Source organism: Alligator mississippiensis, chromosome 9 (genome assembly GCF_030867095.1).
Source record: "Alligator mississippiensis isolate rAllMis1 chromosome 9, rAllMis1, whole genome shotgun sequence".
NCBI lineage: Eukaryota > Metazoa > Chordata > Crocodylia > Alligatoridae > Alligator > Alligator mississippiensis.
Genome location: NC_081832.1, coordinates 40221991 through 40230286, shown reverse-complemented (window position 1 = coordinate 40230286; position 8296 = coordinate 40221991). Strand labels below are relative to the sequence as shown.

The 8296-nt window shown below is 49.3% G+C and overlaps 1 long non-coding RNA gene across 1 annotated transcript; it reads left to right on the top strand.

Moving 5' to 3' along the window:
- The first annotated feature begins 5580 nt into the window (after positions 1 to 5580).
- LOC109281727 (uncharacterized) lies at positions 5581 to 6358 on the top strand. The gene is made up of 2 exons (XR_002088598.2): positions 5581 to 5921; positions 6029 to 6358. It is a non-coding gene; the product is annotated as an uncharacterized LOC109281727 (long non-coding RNA).
- The last annotated feature ends 1938 nt before the right edge of the window (positions 6359 to 8296 follow it).

Here is an 8296-nt window from a genome sequence, read left to right as displayed (position 1 = left end):
TTCCTAACATACCAATATACATACCAAGTACAGAGCTTTTAGCGGCACAGGATCTCTGCCCAAGGTTTTGCCACCATACTGTAGCTTTTCATAGGCTGGTCTGCCAGCAGGGGGATTTGAACCCTCAAAACAACTTCAGGACTGCAGCTGACAGAGACTGTCATCCACTGGTAACTCTTATGCCTGAAACAGCCTGTGCTTGGGCTGCTCCTTGAATATGCCATCACCTTGTACTGACAGTTCCACTTCACTACTGTCTACACAAACCTGCCCTACAGCATACTAGAAGTGGTAGATGCAGGAAGGGCCCAGCCTCTGTACAAAGGAATTTCCCATTGCCCGGTGCTTTGCTCCCTGTTGAGATGGGTTCCTTGTTTAAGAGCCGAACCAATAGCAAGGCAGACCACACCCTGGTCTGTGCCCTGAATATGCCTCCCTGGTGCACAATCACTACTAAAGGCCCATGCAGGCGAAAGGCATACATGCTCTCTGTTAGAGAGAACTAAAAAATGTGTGTGAAAATTCTTTTTCCACACAGAGTTTCCTCTAATTTGTGTAGGACAAATTGATTTTCCACTACACTGGCTTGCAGACCCAACAGGAGCATGGCAGCAGTGAGGATAGGCATATGATCATGTTTGAGTGCTACCTCCACTCCATGTCTGTCTGGATGCACTGGAAACATGCACAAGTGATGCAGACAGATGGCTCATCTTGCTACTAAGAATTAGGTCCTTCCCCCTCCATCCTGATGTACCCTTAGAGCCAGCAAGCCCTTGAGCTCTTTCAGATAGGCTTGCTCAGGCTTTGAACATCTATAGTGAATGTCTCTAGTGTCTATAGTGAATGTCTCTTCCCTTGGGGTGGGGCTGCATATTGGAAAAGCAGCTTTGCCATGGGCTTGCTGTGTAACTGGGGTCTGTACTCCTGATCTGCCAATAGAGAATAATCATATTGCCTCCCCTTGGCAGAGCTGGAATGAAGAGACTCCATGGGAGCCTCCATCCATCTATACTGCTGCTGCCCAGCTCTTGGATAACTGCAGGTGAAAGTATGTCTATCTCCCCTTGATGCTTGACAGGTGGGGACGAGCCACCAGTGACAACTACATTGCAATGTAGTAGTTGCTGTTAGGAGAAGCTGTGGGGCCAAGATACTTGCAAGGGTCATCCAGGTGGCCTGCTTCAGCTAAACCCACCCTCAGCTCTTCTCAACATTTATCATTTGTGCAGCTTGCAGCAGTGCCCAGAAGCTCTGTCAAAGATCAGGCCCCTTTTGTGCCAGGCAGTGCCTAGGCATGGTGAGACAGTCTCTACCTCCAGAAAGCTGCAGTCATAGATGTGAAAAGCATGGGGCCTGGTAAGAGAACACAGCTGTCCCCAGGTTACAGAAGGTTAACTGGCCCAGTCTTTAACGGGGAGCCTGTAATAGGGCTGGGCCAGAACTCTAAGTCCCAGCTAGTACACTGAGATTGAGACGGCCTTCTCCTCCCTGCTACCCCCATCCCATAGACTTGTTGCTCAGGTCTACTGAGCCTGCTGCTCTGATTCCTGCCTCTGGCACTGTTAGGTCCTTCCTGACATGGATTGCCCTGAGTCTGGTGTCCTGTATCCACCCTTGCCCAGGGAAAGCAGCATTTTACTGAAACCAAAGTTTATGTTTTCAGGGAAATTAAGTTTGGATGAAATTGCCTGTCTGGAGTCACAAAAACTGGGCATTTCTACCCCATACATTGCTTGGGCCTTTACCTATAGCTTTAATATTTGCTACCAGCCTACAGCTAAATACTACCAGGTTTTGGAAAGGCCAGGCTCTTTCTTTGTCCCCATGCTTCCTGCCCCTTCCTGCCCTTGGAACCATTTCTATTGATTTGAGAGCTTGTGACTTGCATTTACAGTTTGGCCTTAATTAACCACCAATGTCTTTCTCAGCTCCCCTTGTGCAGTGTGGCTTTGTAGAGCCAGCCCCATACTGGAGCAGTGCTGTCTGCCTGGAAGGCAGAGCAGAGGCCATTAGGTGGAGAGTGCTGGCAAAGACTTCCAAACCTTCCTCAGTGTGGGCCTATACACATTTGTCTTTGTTTTTTGAAAGATGAATGGCAAAGCTTTGGTAAAAGCCTTGTGTAAGATACTGGATCAGTGAGTGATGCAGGTGCTTCAGGGAGACTTAAAAGCAGCTTCTCCTTCACTTATCTGCCAAGACCTGAGGTCAGATTCTGTGTTCCCCTCTGCCAGCTGATGATAGATGTTATTATAGACACTGGGGATGGCACTGCCATTGAGGAGAATGCAGCACTTTCCATCAGGTCTTGGCAGGTACATGATAAAAGAAATTCTCTTTACATATTCTGCTTTCAGGTGTAAATGCATCTGTAATTTTCAGCACTCGCTCACTCTGAGTGGGGGACTTACATGGAGCTCTCATTTACTTCAAGGGCTGCTGCTGCTGCCTGGCTCTGTGGAGCTGTGCAGTACAGCTGAGGGGATTTGCCTTGGAGGGAGAGCCGACTACCTAGAACCACACTTGGGAATCCAGGGGCCTGATAGCTGAGTGTGTGCATACATGGTGTCCCTTTCCCCTGATCCCAGAATCCCTGGGCTACTGTTTTTTGTGCACCCACCATCATTACTAGTCTGGAAAGACACCTTCAGCTTATTGACAGATGGATCTCAGACATATTCCCCTCCCCTCCAAATCAACACCTAGGCTGCCGGATCCATGAACGCTAGCAGAAAGTGTAGTCCAGCTCGTAGGACTCTGATTTCCCTGCAGTAAGTCTAATTTCAACAGCCCTATCTCACCTGTGGAAGCTTAGCAGACTGGAGTTTGCCATGAATGTCCCAGGCTCCTTCTGGTCCCAAGGAATCCTTTGTTGGATGTCCTCAGACATACCTTTAGACTCTGTATGAGTTTGGTTCTTTTACCCTGTCCTGGTAAGGCCATAGTCCCCTGAAGTATTGCAGGACTGAGCCCTTAGGTGAAGCTGCCATAGAGTGTCCTGGCAGGTGAAGTCTATCCTCAGCCAGGCTCAACATGAGCTTACTCCATTCTGGAATCGGGGCAGATAGCCTTTCCAGCTCACCATCCAGCAGCAGGCAGTTTTGTGCATGTGTGTTGGGGTGGGGGGAGTCTCTGAACTGGGGGAATACAGCAGAGTGTCTCTTGCCTTTTCTCTTCTGCAAGATCTGCCCCTTGGTGGAGCCAAGAGACATGTATGCAACACAGTTGGAGACAGAACATAATAAACAAGCAGCTCTGTGAAGACTGGGCAAATCCATGTGGGGCTGGATTTCCTCTGCCCTGCTGCAGGGTGTATGAAGTCCACTAGGCAGGGCATAGTGGCTGCTGAGTTCTTCCAGCAACTTTGCCCCATCCATACACTGCCAACTGCCCTGCCAACACTGATGGCCAGGCTGGAGCTCTAAGTGCCCTGCGTATGCAAGGGACTCCCAGAGGCTGTGCATTTACCAGGGCTCAGACACCAGTCACCTCTTGGGTCTTTGCTGCATCCTCCTACCTGAGTTTGTCACATGGGAGCAGGGCTTTTGGGACCTAGCTAGAGGTGCCTGCAGCTCCAATCTCCTGGGGCCAGCCAGGCACAAGAGCAGTTTAGACACTGCTGCCCTTAGAGCAGCACCTGGCCTAGCCAGATGAAGGGTCTCAAGGACTGGCACCAGGTATTGTAATGCCTCTGGGAGCCTGGATCAGGGGACCCTTTGCTTCTTCCACTGAATTTAGGACCAGTGCGGAAGCTTGCTTCCCTGAGCCAGACCCACAGAGCCTCCTGTTCCAGTCGGTCCCTGCTGATCACCCGTCTCCATGGGCTGTCTGATTTTGGAGTGATGAGGCTGATGGACCTGGTTTGGCTATCCAGGGGGACAGGAAGTATCAGCATCTCTGTCAGGTTAGATGAGAAGCCACCTCTTGTAGCAGCAAGCTTCTGCTGCAGCTCAGCTCAGGCCCCCCAGGACCTGTACACAGCATCTTGCCTTAGGCAGAACAGCTTCCACACTGCTTCAGGTATCACAAAAATAACATTCAACACATGAACCTGGCAAATAGAACATTGGACTGCCTAAGTCTGGGACGTTCACCTCACAAAGCAGGGAGATAGCATATATTGTCCCTGGGGTGGGAGCACTGACAGTATGGAGACTAAGGCTGCATGGGGGGGTCCTCTTTGTGGTGCTAACCCAACCATGACTGAGGGCACTGACAGTACAGGGGAAAGGGAATCCAAGGGCTTAGGGTATGGGGCTTGGCATGTGCCCATGGCCCTACTATGGAGAGGCAGGGAGGGCTCACACAATATGTATATAGGATTGTGTCTACACATTCATTAATGCACCATAATCACCACTACTGTGCATTAGTGCAGATGATTTTTTTTTTTTTGTGATGCTACTGTGCATTAGATTAATCTACTACACATCAGCATGGGTTTTGCCCACCATGCTAATTCACAGTAGAATTAGTCTTCTGCGCTCAAAGTATCTTGTGTAGATGTGCCTTAGGAGTGCAGTGCAAAGAATCATAGTGTGTGTGAAGGGGAGAAGGGGTTCTTAACAATGGATGCTGTTCTTGGGGTGAGGAAGCACTGACAATGCAGGGGATCCCCAAGAGGAAGCATATAGGAAACAGGACCCTTTTCATAGTATTAGCAAATATTGTTCTGGGTCAGGGCCCACTGCCTGCAGACTAAGGGCTGTGGTTACAGACAGCAAAAGGATAAGGTGTGGGGCATCTGATTGACTGGGGAAGGGGTAGGCAGGTCCATGTATGGTGCTAAAGCCAGTGACCTGGAATTGTGGGTTATCTGTTTGGAATACCTGGGCAGGGAATATATGTGGCCTGGACGCAGGCTGTAGAATCTCAGTGACAGAGTGGGGAATTCAGGAAGAGCTACAGGGCATGGGTAGGCAAGAGAGGTACTAGGCTCTGATTGTGGGATGCAGGAAGGTACTGAAACAAAATGGGTTCCAGGGAAGTGCTGGATGCAGGGCAGAGGAAATATGACTGTGTCATACATCTGGTAGTTAGTGTCAGCAGAGTCAGCTTTTGATGAAGAGAACTGTGCGTGAGATACACGAAGCAATGTTGTCCAGACGTCACAACTAGAGCAGCTATAAGTACACAGCATAGAGCTATAAGCCCACAAGGCTGGCACTAAGACCTAGGTGCCAACACCACTTCTCTCTACTGCTGGGCTGTTGCTGCAGCACGGGGCAGGCAAAGCTCTCCACTGCCCAACCACCTGGTTACAGCCTCTGCTGAATGCCACCAAAACCCCAGCTCCATGGGCTGGATCCAATGGCTCTGTGGGCTAGATTCATCCCACAGGCCATGGGTTGCCGACAGGCACAACAGAGAAGCTGGCCACCTGAAGCTGCGAGACACAGGGGACAATGGTGATTTCAGGCTGCTACCTTGCCAACGATTGCGTGGCTGCAGAGGTAGCCAATCCCCCGCACAAGCCAGCACTTGCAGTAGCTGCCCCAGTCACTCCTCCCAAGTTACACTTGTAACAGCTGCTGCTGGATTTGAAGCAGGGCTCAGGATCCCTGCAAAGGCAGAGCAGGAAGTTGTAGAAAGTTGTTGCTTGCAAGAGCATATACATGTTTTTGATTGGCTCCTGAGACAGGAGAGGGGCGGGAACTCAGCCCTGGGGACTCAGCCAGGCTCAGAGAAGAGAAGGAGTCTGGGGATCACAGAGCTTGGGGAGAAACCACCTTGCAACCTGCCCTTGAAGTGAGCCTGCCCTTAGCAAGGCAGGGAAGATAACCTGGTATCCTTTGTCCCTCTGTGAGGCAGAGGGACCCATGTGGAGGAAAAAGGGTCATAAGGTACACTTGCCTAGGAAGGCAGGGTGTTGATCTGGGAAGACTCTGGGGAGAGTTAACTGAGAAACAGCCTGGGGCGAGGTAGGTGATAAACCCAGGGTTGTTTCAGTTATCAGCACAAGGGGCCATGTCTGGGAATTGGAGAAAGGTGCTTTTGGGGAAGGGTAACTGTGTGTTTCTTTCCACAGGCAGCTGGAGCAGAGGAGAGCTTCTCTTCCCAAGGCAGGCTCTAGCAGAGAGCAGGACTTTCTGAAGCAGGAGCACTAGCCATGGTTACTGTGTTACCAGTGTGAAGGAGAGCTGTTGTTTGTTAACCCTGTGTGCTCCTGCTGAAATTCACTGGAGTCTCAAGGTTTAAGTTGGGGAGTTGTACTGAGGGTGTCTTTGATTCAATTTGTATAGAGTGTTTTAGTTCATTGTTACCTGCCTTTGACAATTAGATTATTGGTATCCTGTTCTGCTGTTAACCTCATTCATATGTTGACTGTTTTGTAAATAATAAACTGTGTAAATAGTTATACTGTATGTACTCCCTTGTGTGGGGAAACCACAAGAAAGCACTCCATGGAGAGGTGGCCCCAGCCTTAGGGTTGATCAAGGCTATTTGACACCCCAGGACCCTGAATCCGGACACGGTCATGGATAGCACCATGACTAGGGTTACACGCTACTGGTTGCCAACCCCTACCCTAGACAGCAAGGCAGCACTAGCTAGAAGCTCCCCTGCCAAGATAACTGCACCATCCCTTTCCTACATCCTACCTCTGCCTCCAGGTAGAGAAAACTGTATACTACAAATTGGATTCTTGTGTTGACAAATCCAAGTTGGCCAACTTAGGTTGAAACAGCAGTAAAAACAAGCAACTTTAGTTTTAGTTTAAACTAAGATCGCAGGGGGATGGGGAAACGCTAACTGAAGCCTACCCAGGGACCAATATACAGGAAAGCTCCATCGGCAATAAAACCAATCAAGCCACTCTTACAGGAGCTGAGAAAACAGCTCCCCTTCAACAAAACAGGCAGCCAGTGACCTCAGTAGAAGGACTTAGGTGCCTGTACACCAATGCCAGAAGCATGGGGAAGAAGCAGGAGGAACTAGCCCTTCTGCTTTACATTGGGCACTACGATCTAGTAGGGATCATGGAGACCTGGTGGGACTCCTCTTATGACAGAAGCATAGCCAACAGAAGGGATCGGTAGGGAAGAGATGTGGGGGTGTTGACCTCTATGTGAAGCAGTGCACCTCCCTACAGGCTGATGTTGGCCCCAAAGAAGAACAGCTTGAAACCCTCTGGGTCAAGCTCTGGAGGAGGCATGGTGAGAGAGACCTGACTAGGTGTATACTACAGGTCAACTAACCAAGGGGAGGAACTTGATCTAGTGTTCACCTGTGAACTAACGGAGGCCGTGCGTGCACAGGACATGGTTGTCATGGGTGACTTCAACTACCCAGACATCTCTTGGGAGGAAGGCTCAGCCAGCTCGGATCGATCACAATCCTTCTTGACTAGCACCAAAGAGCTTTTTTTGGCTCAGGAGGTGCACAGGCCAACTAGAAGCAATGCAGTTCTTGATCTGGTCCTGGCCAAAGGGGATGACCTGGTGACCAACTTAAACATAGAGGGCAGCCTAGGCGATAGTGACCATGAAATCATTACATTCACACATTCACAGTCTGTCGCAAGGCTGACAAAACAGATACCAAGCTTGAAGTCTTAGACTTCAAAAACACAAATTTGAATAAGCTCAGGTCACTAGTAGAGAATGTCCTGAGAGACCAGACCCAGAAACCAAACTAAAACTAGCTACAAGAATCAAGGACAACAAGAAGTCCTTCTTTAGCTACATAGGGAGGAAAAGGAAAACTAATGGGAGTGTGGGGCCACTGCTCAATGCCTCAGGATACCTGGTCACTAACACTCAGAAAAAAACGGAACTCCTAAATGACTACTTTGCCTCAGTCTTTCACAAGACCAAGGAGAACAACATGCAAGGTAGGGCACAGAACAAGCAGGGTGGGGTTGACACCATTCCCACCATTGTCATAGAACTGGTGTATGATCAATTAAAGAAATTAGACATATATAAATCAGCAGGACCGGATGAACTCCACCCAAGTGTGCTGCAAGAGTTGGCCGAAGTAATCACAGAGCCCTTGGCAAAGGTCTTTCAAAAATCATGGGCCTCTGGAGAAATCCCAGAGGACTGGGAGAGGGCCAATGTTGTGCCCATCTTCAAGAAGGGGAAGCATGAAGACCCAGGAAACTACAGGCCAATTAACTTAATTTCTGTTCCAGGGAAAATCCTAGAAACATTCAAAGAGGCTATATATAACAATCTTGCAGAAGGCATGATACTGAAGAACAGCCAACAATGCTTCGTTGTGGGCAGGTCTTATCTGACCAACCTAATTTCTTTCTATGATCAGGTGACTCGTCACCTGGATGAGAGAAAAG